General features: G+C 38.2%; 1 pseudogene; it reads left to right on the forward strand.

Moving 5' to 3' along the window:
* Positions 1 to 17,463: 17,463 nt before the first annotated feature.
* Positions 17,464 to 18,899, forward strand: LOC150019356 (aromatase pseudogene; annotated as a pseudogene).
* Positions 18,900 to 19,179: the final 280 nt, after the last annotated feature.

Below are 19,179 nucleotides of genomic sequence, written 5' to 3' on the forward strand. Positions count from 1 at the left end.
TCCTGGGTTGCTAGCTGGGGTAGTAGCATAACACAACCGTTGCTAGCTGGGGTAGTTACTACCTGAGCTTGGCTGATACATGACTAGTTTGGGGGCAACTGTCCCCATGGGGTTTGTAACCACAAAACTAACATTCTGTACTTGTTTGGGGACAACTGTCACCATGGGGGTTTTGCAAAAGTTTTCCACTCTAGTTCAAGCTCCAGCACAAGGAGTTCATCATTGCCAAGCTATTATTATATGAAATGTTAAAGGGACTTATTTAAGAAGAAGAAGATCCAAACTATGAACATTAAAATAACAAACTCCCAACTATCAACAACTGAATGTAAAAAATAAAAACAAAATCCAACTAAGCAAACCAGAATAGGAACAGAATCATAGGTATGGAGATTATTTGGAGGGTTATTAGCAGGGAATGGGAAGGGGGAGAAAGGGGGAAATGGTGCATGGATTAAGAAGCATAATTGGTTGGTACAAAATAGACAGGGTGAAGTTAAGAATAATATAGGAAAGGGTGAAGCCAAAGAACTTATATGCACCACCATGGACATGAACTAAGGAGGGTGGGATTGCTGGAGGGAAGGGGGGTACTGGGTGGAAGGGAGCAAAGGGAGAAAAAATTGGGACTACTCTAACAACATAATCGATAAAATATACTTAAAAAATTGAAGACAAGAGAAGCAAACAAAAAGTGTATTATAATCATAGATTTATCATAAAGATTAAGTAATGATCTACATGGAGGTGACTGAAGTGCTTGGTATATAACATACACTTTGATTCCAAGATCATTTAAGAACCTAACTTGTTACGGGGAATAGACGACATAGTGAAGATGGTAAATGTTCTCTTGACTCTCATCTAATTAGGAAAGAAAAGCAGTTTGTTTGTTTGTTTGTTTAAATCAATTAAAATGTCATATTTGCCTTGATAACTTATAGTTGAGTCCCAAGGAAGAGAGGGGTTAATTCTATTTGTGAAGGATAGAGTCAGGAAAGGTTTCATCGAGGAGAAGACCTGAGCCACACAGAGAGCTCAGAATAAGAGAAGTCTCAGAAGTGTGAAAGGGTGGGGCTTGTGGAGGTGGTAAGAAGAGGTCACTAGTACTCCTGAATGACACATGAATGAGACATGAATGAGAAAACAGAATTTCCTGTAATATTGGACATCTGCTATGAGAGGAAGAGAGAAGTCACAGAGGAAGCCACAAGTAATTAGAAGGGACGTAATTTGAGAAAGAGGAAAAGATCAGACAAAAAACAAACCAGATGCTGAAGGTCTAGAAGGGCCTTTATAGTTCTGGTTCTAAGCAATGCCAGTTTCCTTCTTTCTCTTTATTATTTTTTTATCCTGGTAAAAAACTACATTTTAAAGGTAGCATTGATGGAGGGAAAGAAATCACAGGAAGGCTACCTCACAATTTGAAGCCTAAGTGGACAGGCAAAGGAGTCTCAGGAATTTTTTATTTTTTGTTTTCTTTCTCTCCTCCAGCTGATTGTGTGAATGATTGACAAGCCCTCAGTTTTTTGAGAGAGCAAGGTGGGGTGGGAGGGGAGGAAAGGCAGAAGAAGGAAGAGAGAAGAGAGAGGAGGGAATTGGATGAATTCCTTGGTGGTTCATCATGCTCAAGCCAGGCAGCCTGCTGCAGGTTTTTCGATACACTGAAGGAAGTCATTTACTGCCTTTGGATTTCTTCAGATCCATTGTGGCACATTATTTATGACTGAGTTCTTTGTACATAGTTATTTTTAATGACTTTGTTCCCAAACTAAGCCCTTGATACCATTGTGCCAGCACAGTCCCTGTGAAAATTGACCACTTTGTTCTCGTTAGAAAGGACTATAAATGTACGAATGCCAAAAGTTAAACCCAGTGAGTCCATACACTAGATGTTCTTGGTTCTCTGCTAACTTATTTTACATTTAATATGTTTTCCCAGCTACAGTCATAATCATGGTTTACTGCATTGCCTAAGGAGAGAGAGAGAGAGGTCTTAGAAGATCCACTCCTGTAACTCAGTGAAGGGCGGTAGTTCAGCCCTCACTTCTGCTCTCAGCTATCCAGTTACAACACAAGAAATCATGTTTTATGTAGATATTATGGATGTGCATTTCATTCTTGTAGCTCAAGGTTTTAAATTTTCCACTTTAGAAGACATTCACCACTTCCCTTTGCTTTTCCCAAGCCTGAAGTAAATATCAGAGAAAAAAGGAAAGTTGGTTGAGACACCATAATGCTAAGTTTCAGTATAAATAAATTGCGTACACAGAGTCACACTCGGGGAAACCTGGGACATCAGCTTCTAATTTGCCACCAAACAAACATTGTCTCCAGTTATTTTCCAGTGTCTATGGTGTTAACTCCAGTAATTGAAGAGGGGGATAAACAAAGTTAGCATAAAATTATAGTCTGACACAACCTTAAATTCTGCAATTTAAGATCCGGGTGAGCTCATCTGTCATGAGGCCTAAAATAAACAAGTGTCCAAGATGGAAACAATAGTGTAGTTAAAAGCATCCGCAAAAATGAGTCAAGCCCTCAAAGTGCCTTCTGCCTGGGGCACAGGGCAAAGCAAAATTCTGAGGGGTGAATCTGATGATTGTCTTTTTAAGACATTAAGATGTTTAAGTAACCATCACAGACACACACAAACACATTCTTTTATTCTGCTTGTAAAACGTTTGAGAATAATCACGTTGATAAAATATAAAACCACATTACCCATGCTCTGAGTTACAAGGTGAATCCCATAGGGTTTAGGTTTTTCAAAACTCCAAATGGCTGGGAAATGGAAGAAGAAAGTGAAATGAGGGATTATCTCTGTTTGAACAGCAGCAGATTAAGGGACAAGCCCAAGGAACAAAAATCAAGGAGTTCAAGAGCTTGCATTCCTTCCCATCATTTTTCTAATTGCTCAGACCAAAATGTTGGAGTCATCGTGGACTCCTCTCTTTCTCTCATACCCTGTATCTGATCAAGCTGTGAATCCCAGCAGCACTGCCATCACCATGGTGCAAATGACTTGCCTGTTTTGTTGTCAGCATAGATTTTCAAATGGTCTTCTTGTTCCCACTATTGTCCCTTTGAAGCCTAACTCTCAGATGAGCAGCTAAGTGATATTGTTAAAATTTAAGCTAGATCATATCAGTGGCTGGCCATTTCTCTCAAAGTAAAATCCAAATTGTTCACAGTATCCTAAAATGCGATCCTTAATTAAGTCTATCTCTTTGGTCAAAACTACTTACTTTAATCAATAATGCCTTTTATGACCACATTATTTAAAACTACAGCTTTTCCTTCACTCACAGGACTCCCTGGTCCTTTCTATTCCTTAATTTTTACTATAGCAGTAATTGTTACCTACACATTACAAATTTTATTTACTTGTTTATTATCTGTTTTCTTCCACTAGGGATTTTTTTTTTTTTTTTTTTTTTTTTTTATGGCTGTTTCCACAGTGATTATAATAGTGGCACAAGGTAAGTAAGTACTCAGTAAATATTCATTAAAATGATAAAAACAGTCCTTCAGATAATCCCAATTGTACTACTAATAAGATATATTTGCAAAAACAGATCTGAGGAGTCCCAGGACTCTTAACTAAAGAGAAGGAAGAAGAAATTGTAAGGAAAATGTGGCCATATAGACAAGTGTGAACCCCCTTCGGCAATGGCCTTATGGTTCCATGGAATAGTTAGCCAACTTGTTACATCTGGTGTCCCGGCCCAACAGATGTCACTCTATAGTATTTGAGAGCAAATACTTAGAAAGGAGAAAGCAATTTTAAAGGCTGATTGATGAAAAATTAATCCACAACATTTTCATAAATTTATTAAATATTGAAGAATACTGTCATATTTCCAAACCACAATGATAGTGCCATTTTAATGGAAAACATATCTAGCATTAAACAATATTAGTAATTATGCTATAAATTTTATTCATACTCCCAATTTTGGTTTAAAATAATAGGTTTACTTGCCTCCATATTAACTCATTTTAATATCATTCTGACATTACTTAGGTCCTGGATTAAAGAAATCATTCTAATTTCTCAAATATAGATTAGGATTAGGATTCCTATCATATGACCAAAAAATTATTTAGTTGGAAGAGATCAAAGAAAAAAATAATTTTTGTCATTTTAAACTGAAGAAACATACTGCACTGAAGACCTTCAACTACAATTGTGTTATATTAAACTGATTCTAGTGGATCTACAGCAATTCACACTGGTGTTAACTATCCATTTTCAACTGCCATAGACTGATATCTGTCCTCAAGCTTGATATTCTGGAGAGTAGGGGAAATAAGAGTTAGAAATAAACAAGAATACTTCTAGGTAATAAATAGTTTCAATGAACAATAACATGAATAAATCAACTCAAGAATCTCAGAGCCTGAAATGATTCACTTTTTATTTAAAGATATTTCAACAAATTCTGGTGTACAGAGAATTTATTTTCTTTTGGACAACATCAATCAAGTCTTATGGCTCACTGAAAAAGCTGAATTACAAAAATTACAAAGCACCTCATACCAGTGCTCAAAAGAGACACACAAATTGTCTACCCTGTTATTTTCAGAGAGAAAATATCTTACCTCACTAAAACACACAAGTAGTGGAAGAAAATACCTTAATCTGGCACAGGGTCATGGCTGATCTGAAAGACACAAATATACTCTTTTCTTAAATATTGTTACATATATGCGGTGCATATGCATTTGTACATGACTACTGTTAAGCAATAATGTTCAAGCGAGTCATGATCTTGAACTTACGCATCTGATATATGTAACAATACTTAAGAAAAGAGTTTGTTTGTACTTCTCAGATCAACTTTGACCTCTGCAGGTTAAAGGAAACAAACCATTCAGGTAGGAACATCTTATAAACCCAAACTGGACTTGGTGATCCCATCTGGAGACATGTTGATGGCAGGGGCAGTGCTCCAACTATAAGGAACAACATTTCATGGACAAGCTAAACTGGCGTTCAAGAGCAAGTCTCCTGGTTTTGAGTTCAAGATAACAGAGTAGAAAGATCCTAAGTTTACCTCCTCTTATTGACATCAGAACTACAATTACCTATAGGAGAGCTATCTCTGAGAATGACCTGAAGACTAGCAGAACAAGTTTCCTAAAACTATGAATATAAAGAAACACCCACATTGACATGAGTAGGAAGGTAGACACTAAATCTAGTCAGGGCCTCCTTTCCCTTTCCACTACCCATGCTGTGATTCACAAGTGGGAGGTATATCACAACCACAGAGGTCTCCTCCTAAGAGTGAGGGGTCCAAGTGTTGGCCTGGAGGACTTGCACCAGAAAGAGGAAACTCCATAACATCTGGCTTTGAAAATCAGCAGAGTTTACATCTGGAGGAACCATAATGCTGTAGGAAACCCAGGTTGTGCTCTTTCTTAGTCCCAGCACAGAGGCAGCAGTTTAGAAAGCACCTAGGTCATTCATGAAGGTGATATATTGACTAATTTTAGGGTGTGTGTTGGAGGAACGGGGGTCTGTTGAAACTTTCTCTTGAGTCAGAGGTGTTGGAAGGCACTATTTCCCCGCTTTCTTTAACCCAGAGAGTCGGACACTGGCAGTAGCCATATCTAACACTCTCTGTTATCCTTGCTAATGCTGTTCATCCTACCATGGCATTTCTCTGAGGACCCACCCAGGCTAGCACCCCTCCAAATCATCTCCTGCCCTGCATACTAGTGAGCCTGCAACAGTTATGACCAGGCCCCAGAGCCAGAGGGCTAAGGACTAGCCTTGCCTGCCAGCCTGTCCATAGAAGCTGTGGCCCACCCACAACAGGAGGTCATAACAGTCTACCCAGAGAACACCTCTGCAGCGCCTGGCTCTGGGGACAAGGGGGATTTTACCACTGGACCCCCACAGGACACCTTCTAAATAAGGCCACTTTTTCAAGACCAGAAGATTTAGCTGAACTACCTAATACATAAAAACAAACAGGCAAAATGAGGAGAGAAAAGACATTTCAACAACAAGAACAACAACAAAACCAAAAAAAAAAAAAAAAAAAAAAAAAAAAAAAAAACCAGGACAAAACACCAGGAAAAGAACTAAATGAAACTGAGGTAAACTGTACTAGATAAAGAATTCAAAGTAATTGTCATAAAGATGCTCATCAGACTTTGTAGACAAGTGGATAAACTCATGAGAACTTCAACAAAGAGATAATTTTTTTGAAAAGGACCTCTCAGAATCAAGAATATAAGAACTGATACAAAAAATACACTGGAAGGAATCAGCAACAGATCAGATGATGTAGAAGAATGAATTCAAAAATAAAAAAGAATTAAAATGAATGAGGATAGCATAAGGGGTCTTTGAACATCAAGTATTTGAATCACAGGGGTTCCAGAAGGAGAACACAGAGGGAAAGGGATGGAAAACTTCTTTAAATAAATAATGGCTGAAGACTTTTCTAATCTAGAAAAGGAAACAGACATCCAGGTCCAGGAAGCACAGAGAGTCCCAAAGAAGATGAACTCAAAGAGATCCATACTAAGGCACATTATAATTAAATGGCTAAAAGTTAAAGATAAAAAGAGAATCTTAAAAGTAGTGAGGAAAAACAGCTAGTTACATACAAGGGGATATCCATAAGATTATCAACTGATTTTTCAACAGAAATTTTGCAGGCCAGAAGGGAGTGACACAATGTATTCAACATGATGAAAATCTACAACCAAGAATATTCTACACAACTATGTTATAATTTACAATGGAGGGAGAGCTCAAGATTTTCCCAGAGAAGCAAAAGCTAGAAGAGTTCATCACCAAAAACTGGCATTACAAGAAATGTTAAAGGAATTTTTTTAAGTGGATAAAAAGGGCGAAACTAGAAATAAGAAAATACATAAAAGAGAAAATTCTCACTAGTAAAGGCAAATACATAGTAAAGATGGTAGACCAAACACTTATAAATCTAGTATGAAAATAATTCCGTCGTTGGCAGCCGTCCGTCTCGAGAGACGATGGTGTAGCTTCTTAAGAGTCTATCTGCACCGCCGAGAATGGCTGTGCAGTCCGACTCGGGAGTGACACGGTATCTGTATCCTCGACATCTTACGATGACGCTGGAGTGTCCTCTCCAGTGAAGCTGAAGCTACAGAGCCTGGGCAGGGTGATATGGAGGGTCTGCTGTTGCCCATGCAGCAGACCCCCCCTCTCTTCGCAGCTGAAGGGTCCAAGGGAAAGACGGAGTCAATACAGCTTGGCTTCAGGTGCGCCGCAGGAGTTGCCGGTGTTGACTACAATGTCAAACCGCCTTAGGGACTCCGGCTCCGGATTTTCTGTCGGGGTTTACTCCCTTAGCCTTTCCCCTGAAGAGGTATGCCGCAAGGCAGTGGAGGTTTTTTGGAGTCAGAGTTTTCCTTCTCTGATGTGCCCTGACTGGAAGATCGAACCAGCGACACTTAGCTCGCAGGCCGACGCTCAATCCACTGAGCCAAACCAGCCAGGGCTAATCATATAGTATATACCGATTATATAAGCCTAATATTATACACTTCCACTTTCTCACTCCACACTGTAACCCTCTCCTCCTCTTCAAACATACAGTGTGTTAATTGCTCTCTTACATAACCTTGATCCCAATTGATAATATTAATACTCTATCAACTTCCAGCTCAAAAACTACCCTTCCTTAATTTAAAACAACTCCTCTCTGTTTCTCCTACGAAATAAAGAGTCCCAGTATCTCCACAAGTATATTAACACGGGCTCATTTGCAGCCTATAGTGAGATTGTAGTTGGGGGAGATATTGGAGGGTGTGGGTTTCTTGCCTGGGTTGTGTGATTATGTTTTAGCAGCACCTCCACAAAAGATCTCTAGACAAGGTGGGCAGAGTGACTCTCAATCAACTAACCAGAGAAAAAGATCCACCAAAAAGTAGCTGAAATAAAACCAGAAAGATTAAAGAAATATGATCAACGACAACACAGACGGAGATCCAGGAGGGCGGAGGAGTAAGTGGAAGCTACACTAACCTCCTCCGAGGACCAGCCAGTGCTGACACAGCCCCAGTACAGCAGACAGACCATTCCCCTCCAAGTGGCGTCATACTAAGGAGAAATAAAAGCCCTGCCTACAGGAATTAAGCTGCCACACCCACGGTCCTTAAGCCTGACGGCCAATCACAGCTTGAATATATTAACAACTAAAGAAGAGAGACAAAGGCAGTAGATCACTGGAAGTCCCCAATAGGCTGCCTAGGGCTAGTCTGGTACATGACCTGACGCTACCAGAGGCAGATCCAGGAAGAGCAGATCATTCCAAGAGCACCAACAAACAATAGGAATCAGAAAAATGGGGAGACAGAGAAACAACGCCCCGTCAAAAGAAAAGGTAGAATCCCCAGAAAGAGTGCTAAATAAAATAGAGGGGAACAAAATATCAGATACGGAATTTAAAACATGGATTATGAAGAAGCTAAATGAGCTCAGCGGAAACTACAAAGAACTCCAGGAAAACTACAAGGAACTCCAGAAAAACTACAGGGAACTCACAGAGAATTACACGAGCATGAAAAAGGACATAGAAGCTATCAATAAGAGCCAGGAGGAAATGAAGAATACGATCTCTGAATTGAAGAACACAGTAGAAGGAATTAAAAGCAGGCTAGAGGAAGCAGAAGATCGGATCAGGGAGCTGGAGGACAACGTACACAAAAACTCCCAGACAATGCAACGAAATGAAAAAAGACTGAACAAGACTGAAGAGCTTCTAAGACAGCTGTAGGACAACATGAAACGTAATAATATCCGTATCATAGGAATTCCAGAAGGAGAAGAAGAGCAAGGGATAGAAAACCTCTTTGAAAAACTAATGACAGAAAACTTCCCTCACATGAGGAGAGAAAGTCACGCAAATCCAGGAAGCACAGAGAGTCCCAATGAAGATGAACCCCAACAGGCCCACCTCAAGACACATCATAATTAAAATGGCAACATTCAAATACAAAGAGAGAATCCTAAAAGCAGCAAGAGAGAAACAACTAATAACATACAAGGGAGCTCCAATAAGGCTATCCTCAGATTTCTCAGCAGAAACACTACAAGCCAGAAGGGAATGGCAAAAAATATTCCAAGCAATGAAAAACAAAGGCCTACAACCAAAAATACTATACCCAGCAAGGCTCTGATTCAAAATGGAAGGCGAAATAAGGAGTTTCTCAGACAAAGGAAGACTAAAAGAATACATCTCCACCAAACCAGCAATGCAAGAGATGCTAAAGGGTCTGCTCTAAGAAGATAAAGAAACAGAGAGAGACAGAGAAGAACACAAGTACAAAGGGGAAAAATGACAATGAATAAGTACTTATCAGTAATAACCTTAAATGTAAATGGCTTAAACGCTCCAATCAAAAGACATAGGGTAGCTGAATGAATTAGAAAGAATGACCCACATATATGGTGTCTACAAGAGACACACCTTAGAACAAAAGATCTACACAGACTGCAAGTAAAGGGATGGAAAAAAATATTTCAAGCAAATGGACATGAAAAAAAAGTCGGGGTAGCAATAGTTATATCAGACAAAACAGATTAAACAGCAAAGTCCATGAAAAGAGACAAAGAAGGGCATTTCATAATACTTAAGGGAAAAATCCATCAAGAAGATATAACCCTTATAAATATATATGCACCCAACTTAGGAGCACCCAAATATAAAAGGAAATTTTTGAAAGAGTCCAAGAAAGATATAGACAGCAACACACTCAACGTAGGGGATTTAACACCCCATTGTCAACAATATATATATTTTCCCATATGGTTGGTTTCCTTTGCATCTTGCTGATGTTTTCTTTAGCTGAGCAGAAACTTTTTAGTTTGATGTAGTCCCATTTGTTTATTCTTTCCTTTATTTCCCTTGCCTTAGGAGATATATCAGTGAAAATGTTGCTACGTGGGATATCTGAAATTTTCCTGCCTATTTTTTCCTCTGGGACTTTTATGGTATCATGGCTTACATTTTTAAGTCTTTGATCCATTTTGAGTTTATTCTGGTGTATGGTGTGAGTTGGTGGTCTAGTTTCATTTTTTTTGCATGTCCCTGTCCAGTTCTCCCAACACCATTTGTTGAAGAGGCTCTTTTCACTCCATTTGATGTTCTTTCCCCCTTTGTCAAATATTAGTTTACCATATGAACCTGGGTTTATTTCTGGGCTCTCTATTCTGTCCCATTGATCTATATGTCTGTTTTTATGCCAGTACCAGACTGTTTTGATTACCGTGGCCTTGTAGTATAGTTTGATATCAGGTATTGTGATTCCTCCTACTGTGTTCTTCCTCAAAATTGCTGTGGCTATTCGGGCTCTTTTTTGGTTCCATATAAATTTTTGAAGTATTTGTTCTAGGTCTGTGAAATATGTTGCTGGTATTTTAATAGGGATTGCATTGAATCTATAAATTGCTTTGGGTAGTATGCACATTTTAATGATGTTGATTCTTCCCATCCATGAGCATGGTATATGCTTCCATTTATTTGTATGTCCTTAAATTTATTTCTTCGGTGTTATGTAGTTTTCAGAGTATGGGTCTTTTACCTCCTTGGTTAAGTTTATTCCTAAGTATTTTATTTTTCTTGTTGCTATGGTAAATGGGATTTTTCTTTTAGTTTCTATCTCGGAGTTTTTATTGTTGGTGTATAAAAATCCCTTCGATTGCTTAATATTGCCTTTATATCCTTCTGTTTTGCCGAATTCACTTATTAGGTTGAGTAGTTTTTTTGTGGAGTGTAAAGGATTTTCTATGTACACTATCATGTCATCTGCAAATAATGACAGTTTTACTATCTCTTTTCCAATTTGTATGCCTTTTATTTATCTTTCTTGTCTGATTGTGGTGGCTAGAACTTCCAAGACTATGTTGAATAGGAGTGGAGAGAGCGGACATCCTTGTCTTGTTCCTGATCTCAGGGGGAATGCTCTCAGATTTTGCCCATTGAGTATGATGTTGGCTTCAGGTTTCTCATATATGGCCTTTATTATGTTGAGGTATGCTCCCTCTATTCCTATTTTGCTGAGAGTTTTTATCATAAATGGGTGTTGTTGTACTTTATCAAATGCTTTTTCTGCATGTATTGATATGACCATGTGGTTTTTATCTTTCATTTTGCTTATGTGGTGTATTACGTTTATTGATTTGCGAATATTAAACCATCCTTGCACCCCTGGGATGAATCCCACTTGATCGTGGTGTATGATCTTTCTAAGGTGTTGCTGGATCCGGTTTGCCAGTATTTTGTTGAGGATTTTAGCATCTATGTTCATCAGCGATATTGGCCTGTAGTTTTCTTTCTTTGTTGTGTCTTGACCTGGTTTTGGAATTAGGGTTATACTGTCTTCATAGAACGAGTTTGGGAGTCTTCCCTCTTCTTGTATCTTTTGGAATAGTCTGAGGAGGATAGCAGTTAGTTCTTTCCTAAATGTTTTGTAGAATTCACTTGTGAAGCCATCCAGTCCTGGGCTTTTGTGTGTTGGGAGTTTTTTGATTACTGCTTCAATTTCACTAGCTGTTATTGGTCTATTCAGACTTTCTGCTACTTCTTGATTCAGTTTGGGAAGACTATAGTTTTACAGGAATTTGTCCATTTCCTCTAGGTTGTCAAATTTCTTGCCATACAGTTGTTTGTTATAACTTCTTATAATCCTTTGTATTTCTGTTGTATCAGTTGTAATTTCTCCACTTTCGTTTCTAATTTTATTTATTTGGGTCCTCTGTCTTTTTTTCTTGATGAGCCTGGTTAAAGGCTTGTCAATTTTGTTTATCTTTTCAAAGAACCAGCTCCTACTCTTGTTGATCTTTTGAATTGTTACTTTAGACTCTATGTCATTTAATTCAGCTCTGATCTTGGTGATTTCCTTCCTTCTACTTGATCTGGGTTTTGCTTGTTGTTCTTCCTCTAGTTCTTGTAGCTGTAGGGTTAAATTCTTTATTAGAGATTCTTCTAGCTTTTTTAGGTAGGCTTGTATTGCTATGAACTTTCCTCTTAGGACTGCTTTCGCTGTATCCCATAGGTTTTGGGTTGTTGTGTGTTCATTATCATTGGTTTCCAGGAACTTTTTGATTTCTTCCTTGATGTCATTGTTAATCCATTCATTATTTAATAGCATGTTATTCATTCTCCATGAGTTTGAATGTTTTTGAGTTTTTTCCTTGAGGTTGATTTCCAATTTTAAGCCATTGTGCTCTGAGAAGTTGCTTGATATAATTTAAATTTTCTTGAATTTATTGAGGCTTGTTTTGTATCCTACCATGTGGTCTATCTTTGAAAATGTTCCATGTGCACTTGAGAAATATGTATAATGAAAATAATTAAAATGGCAATTATTACATACCTATCAATACCTTAATTGTAAATTGACAAAATGCTTAATTGTAAAACTATAGGGTGACTAAATGGATAACAGCAAGACCCTTACAAATGCTGCCTACATGGGACTTCAGATTGAAAGACATTCAGAGACTGAAAGTAGAGGGATGGGAATGATATTTCATGAAAATGAAAACAAAAAGCAAAAAAGCTGGGGTAACAATACTTATATCAGATAAAATAGACTTTCAAACAAAGAAAGACCCTGCAATTCCACTTCTGGGCACTTACTGAAAGAAAATGAAACACTAATTCAAAAAGTTGTGTGCACCCTACATTCACTGCAGCATTATTTACAGTAACCAAGATATGGAAGTAACCTAGGTATTCATTAATAGATGAATGTATAAAAATAAATGGAAAAGAATGAAATCTTGCCATTTGTGACAACATGAGTAGACCCGAGCTAAGTCAGAGAAAGACAAATACTGAATCATTTTACTTATGTGTAGAATCTAAAAAACTAACAATATGAACAAACGGACTCATAGATACATAGTTACCAGAGTGTTGGGTGGTGGGTGTATGGGCAAAATGTGAAGGGGATTAAGAGGTACAAACTTATGGCTATAAATAAGTCTTAGGAATGTAAAGTACACTATAGGGAATACAGTTAATAATATCACAATAACTTTGTACAATGACAGATAGTGGACTTTTTGTGGTGATCACTTTGTAAGCTGTATAAATATAAAATGTCACTATGATATACACATGAAACAAATATAACATTGTATTTTATATCAACTACACCTTAATTAAAAAGAGATTTACATTTCAGAATAAAAATTTAAAAAACAAACAAACTGAATCTGTTGGTATCAAAACTCCAGAGTTGGAATTAGCCACAAGACCTTGCATTTTTCACTTTCAATGAGAAATTTGGTGCCATAAAGTGATCATTTCTGTCTTGGTCTTTTATGTTAAAGATGAATAAAATACACAAAGTCAAATGATTTTTAAGTGGTAGCATTTCTTACACCCCCAACTGTCTCTGCTGCTGACAATAAAGTATACATAAGCACTATGAGTGTTAACTCATTTATATTGTTTCTCTTAATGAGAGTTATTTTTGGTTTGGCTGCATAACATGAAATTTTCCTCAGCTACTCACATTGCCAAGTACACACGATATTCAATTTTTAAAAAATAAACTTATTGCTGCTTTTTATTTTACCACCTCTGAGCTTCATCAGCTTGTTTGGGTGTCATGCCATGGAGTTCAGAGATCAGCTTTAAAAAAAAATCTTGGTTAAGAACATCTGAAGAGCTTCGCAAGGCTGTATAACTATGCATAAACAAACTCACTCTACCTATATCAAAAGGATAAGGAACTCCTGAGCAGCACTTCAAGGTCAGTGGTTTCTTTCATCCCTGTCCAGCACTTTGCATAGCTGGCAGCCCTCCATGCTTTGGAGAGAGCTGGGACAGCAGAGTACACAAGACTTCAGTTGCAGCCAGAATTTCCATAATTACATCAACAGATGGAATAATAATCACCACTGAAGTGACTGCACGATCTTTCTGATCCAAGGAAACTTCCTCCTCCTGGATTTCAAAATCTTTTCTGCTGGCAATTTAGAAATAAGGTATCCTTATTCATTGGAAATGTTACCAAGTTAAGATGATTCTAAAATTACTGAATAGTGCGAGGTCTGCATTTAAATACCATGTTGTGGAGGAAACCATTGAATGCCTATAGGGAGGTTGAGAAAAGGGGCTTTTGTGAGCGCTCCATGGAACACTGTCGTTTTCCTGGTGACTAGAAGCAGTGACTGTGAGGTCTTTCACTCACAACACTGTCTCCTGACCACACCTGGGCTCCGTCTCCACAGCTGTGGTTCCAATTATGACTGTGCTTGAGCATGTTCTCCCCCAGTCTCTGTGTAGTAGCAGGTTCTTGGTGTTCTTGATTATTCCATGGGGAAAAGCCTGTTACATGGATTATATTGCACAACATATCAGATCAATGCAACTAGAATCAACCTTTCTAGAATCTGATATGTTAGAGTACTTAACATTGATTTCTAGGCAACAGTTCTGAATCTGACCAGGAATACCATATGAAAAGCAAGACAAATTTAAGTTACCTATAAAGAAACATTAAATAGCATCTTTATTGTGTATATTGTTAAACTGTTTAAATTGATAACATGCATTATCTGAGAGCATCTGGAAACAGATATTGAGTTCTCAAATAATTTTTTTAATTATTCAATTTTTACCAATATAGTGATGGCCAGGCCACCTACATGGACTATTTGAACAACCATTAAAGGTAGATATAAACACAAATCTCTCTTTCGCTCCTAAGAATTTATAAAAGGTGTCACAGTAATTAATACATATATTTATGTGTTATAATCTACTAAAGAGATAATGAAAACAGGAGAGAAATAATCTTTTACTTCAACAGAAAAATGTATTAAGAGCTACACATTTAGCACTATTCCAGACACCAAAGAGAATATAAAGGGTCTTTCCTTCTCTTTGTGCAACCTATCCTTTGGAATTTAATTTTTTTTACACAGCTTCAGCTAAATGCTATAATAATTCAGAGAACTACTTTCTTTGAAATCTGTAGTTTCAATAGCAATCTCTCTTCCAAGCTTCAAATCAGCATTATTTCAGGGGAAGGGAAGCTTAAAGTTGCCAGATAAAATACATGACCCCCAATTAAATTTGTTCCAGACTTATGGGACAAATACACACTTAAAAAGTGTTTATTGTTTATCTGACATTCAAATTGAACTAGGCCTCCTGTATTTTAACTCTGACAACCCTGGGGTGGAGGTTGGGAGTTTTTCTTCTTTTGTGTTTTCATCTCTGCATTTTCCGTTCTCCTAATTCTGAGCAGTAATCAAGCCCTAAGCATTTCCTAGTCTTAAGGATCCTTTAGGATATAAAGTTTAAGCTGAAACTCAATGAAAAAATTATGTGTGTTGTTTAAAGAAAAGAGGAGAGAGAAGACAGATGATGGGAGAGTGATTTGAGGGATTTCCCTTAGATGGTAGATCAGAGATTGGCAGATCTTGCTTGCATTTATCAGGGGCAGTGCATTGTTTTAGAGGCTCTGGAGCAGAAGAATGGTGAGACTTTCAAGAGAATGATTTGGAGAAATTGTGTATCTAGGGAGGTAGTACTCATGACACCAAGGTTCCTGGCCACACTATCAGTTATATGTCTGAGCAGTGACTAGAAGTTCCTGTGTGCATTACAGTGATGGGTGCTTCAGTGGAAGCTAGTGCTGACTGTGGACTGCAGGTTTTTTCTTTTTTTTTTTTTTTTTTTTTTAATGTTTTTTATTGATTATATTGTTACAACAGTTCCAATTTTCTCCCCCTTGTTCCCCTCCCCCCAGCACCCCCCTCCCCCAGCGATCCCCCCCAAGTCCATACCCCTGGTTCGTAAAAATTAACTATCCCCCCCCTCTCAAATATTAGGACCCTTTGTAATCTTGTAAAGGACAATGGGCGAAGGTCTCAAGCTCCTCTAGCTGCTTCAAGCTGGACATGGTCGTCGTCCTACCTACCCTTGGGTCCAGAAAACCCTAATATGAGTGGGGGTGTGGAGGGGAGGGTGGCCTTCCCACATGGGGAAGGATCGTGCAGACTCCAGGTCAGTTGGCTGCCTCCGGTCAACCGCGTGCTTGGTTCAACAGGCTGGTGTCCTTGTTGTGTTCTGAGGGCAACAGATTTGGTGAAAAGGGTTAAAAGACATCATTCAATCCATAACTACTAGATGACAAAAGGCAGGGATTAATTTTTCAATGTTCCATATTAGGGGAAAAAAAAGTTTCTTTGTAAGAAGGTGTGCTAGGCACATCTCGCCTGTCCAAAACCCTTTTGCCCATTATACTTAGTTTGGGCTGAGGTAAATAGTTTAGGTTTTTCCCCCTCTCAGACCTCTGGGCCCTTTCTGTCCAAGCCATTAGGATAGAAAAGAGAAACCCGTTTTAAAGTGAAGCCCACAGACCACCCCATTCTTCCCCAACCCAGCCATTTAGTTCAGCCAAACCGTTGAGTCTCAGGAGGCAGCGCTGCAGAGAGGATTAAGTGAGGCTTATGCGTACAGATAATCACTCAGGTAATGCGATCATAGGCTTATGTCCTTTGAAAACAAAAAACACGTGTTAATTTATGTAACATAACCCGCAAACAAGTCTCTAAATCTGGAGAAGAAACTTTTAAGACGGTTAGTTGCCCTGTTTTATACTCTACTACTGATCATTGTGATTTTCCTTGAATAATAATCTTTCTCCCTAAGGTTACCCTCCTTGTCTTTAAAGGGACTACATTAAGTCCATTTTTAATTTATCCTGTTCGTTTGCATAAACATAACAAGAGCAGCAAATGATCACTTATGATCTTTAGTTCTGCTTGCAGGGTTTTTCTTGATGCTTTGGCATCAAATAATATCAGAGAACCTTCACAGCAGAGGGAATCCATATTACAGCCTAGGATCAATTTACTCCAGGGCACAGAAGTACGAGGACTTAGAGTCTAATAAAAAGTGATTTAAGCCATGTTTCACCCCTCCTCATTCTTCCTGGAAACAGATTGAAGTATAATCGGCAGCAAAACATCCTACCTCTTCTCATCTTCCTCCAAAAGGTGAGCAAACAGAAGCAGCCAGCTGACTAACAAGAAAGTTAGGTCACAAAAATGAGCACATAATTAAGACCAAACATTTGCTTAATACCAACACCAGAAGAGAGTCACAAACTATATAAACAGAACAGTTTATACCTGAGGAAACAGTGGTGCTAATCAATCAAAACAGTACTATTGAATATGCTGAATTAATAGCCTCAGAGACACAAGCAGATATTGCACCCATAAAAATTAACAGATAATAGACATTAATATTTTTATTTTTGAAATAAAAATCTAAACGGAAGAACTGAAAAATCAAATAAATATCAGTTGAAGAGCTGGGAGAGTCAATCCAGGAATTATCTCAGAATTCAGAACAAAAAGACAAAAGAGTTAGGAAATATGGAAGAATAGGACTTTAACTTCCTTTCCTTGAGATCAAGGAATACGATATGGTTTTGGAAAGGCTGAACTCAATGCATTATAACATCACCAACATGGTGCCCAGAGCTGTGCCTGTGGCCACAATGCCAATCCTGCTGTTCGCTGGCTTTCTTCTTTTGGTTTGGAGTAAGAGGACACATCCTCAATCCTCAATCCCAGATCCCAGCTATTGTATGGGAATGTGGTCCCTTATTTCCTACTTCAGATTTCTGTGGATGAGGATTGGCATGCCTGCAGCTATTACAGCAGATATATTGAGACTTCATGAGTATCTGGATAAGTGAAGAGGAAACACTCATTATCAGCAAGTACTCAAGTATGTTCCATATAAGGAAGTACAGTCACTACATCTTCTGGCATCAGTATTCATGAGAATGACATCATATTTAACAATAATTCAGGCCTCTGGTAAATTGTTCAACCTTTGCTTATAAGAGCTTTGTCTGGCCCTGGCCTTGTACACATGGTGACAATTTCTGCTGAGTCTATCATAAGGTACCTGGACAGGTTGAAGGAGCTCAAAAATGTGTTGGACATTGTTGACATGCTGACCCTCATGCAAGTGCATCCTGCTGGACACCTCTAACTTGTTCTTCCTGGGGATCCCCTTAAACAAAACATCAATGTAGTTAAAATCCAGGATCTGTTTTGATGTGTGGCAAGCTTCCCTTCTCAAACCTGACATTTTCTTTAAGATTTCTTGGCTATACAAAAAGTATGAAAAGCCTGTCAAGGATTTGAAAGATGCCATAGGAATTCTGCTAAAGGAAAAAGAGAGGATTTTTTTACAGCAAACAAACTAGAATTCTGGATCGATTTTGCCACTGTAGTTGATTTTACTGAGAAACATGGTGACCTGACATGAGAGAATGTGAACCAGTGCATCTTGGAAATGCTGATCACAGAGCCAAACACTATGTCTGTCTCTGAGTTCGTCATGCTACTTCTCATTGCAAAGCACTCTAACCTTGAAGAGGCAATAATGAAGGAAACCCAGATTGTTGTTGATGAGAGAGACATTAAGGATGGATGACATTCAAAACTTAAAAGTGGTGGAATATTTTATTATGAGAACATGTGGTATCAGCCTGTCTTGTACTTTGTCATGCACAAAGCCTTACAAGTTCATATCATTGATAGTTACTCAGTGAAAAGGGGAATTAATATGTTGAATATTAGAAGAATGCATTGACTTGAGTTTCTCCCCAAGCCTAGCAAATTTACTCTTGAAAACTTTGCAAAGTATGTTCTTTATAGGTATTTCCAGACATTTGGTTTTGGACCCAGTAGCTGTGCAGGAAAATACATCACCATGGTGATGATGAAAGACATCCTGCTTACACTTCTGAGATAATTCCACATGCAGACATTGCAAGGTCAAAGAGCATGTATTGATAAGATGCATTAAAAAAAAAAAAAAAACTTTTCCATGCATCCAGATTAAACTAGTAACTTCTAGAACATAATTTTTATCTCAAGAAATTTAGACAAGAGCCTCTGATGCTGAAGATTGGTCAGTACCTACTCTGACACACTTCTAATTTACAAGAAAATCATTCAACTTTGCCAGGGAGTATCATCCTCATAGTGAACATTCAGTGGTCTATGGCATTTTAATAAGCATAGACATGCTTACCTTCTATGAGTTGTCAGCAAACCAGGAGACATCAGTTAACTGATCTTGTCCAAACCAAACAACCAGAGCAAGGAAAACCACAAAGGCC

This window comes from Furipterus horrens, unplaced genomic scaffold, assembly GCF_987537825.1.
Source record: "Furipterus horrens unplaced genomic scaffold, mFurHor1.1.pri manual_scaffold_2, whole genome shotgun sequence".
Classification (NCBI taxonomy): domain Eukaryota; kingdom Metazoa; phylum Chordata; class Mammalia; order Chiroptera; family Furipteridae; genus Furipterus; species Furipterus horrens.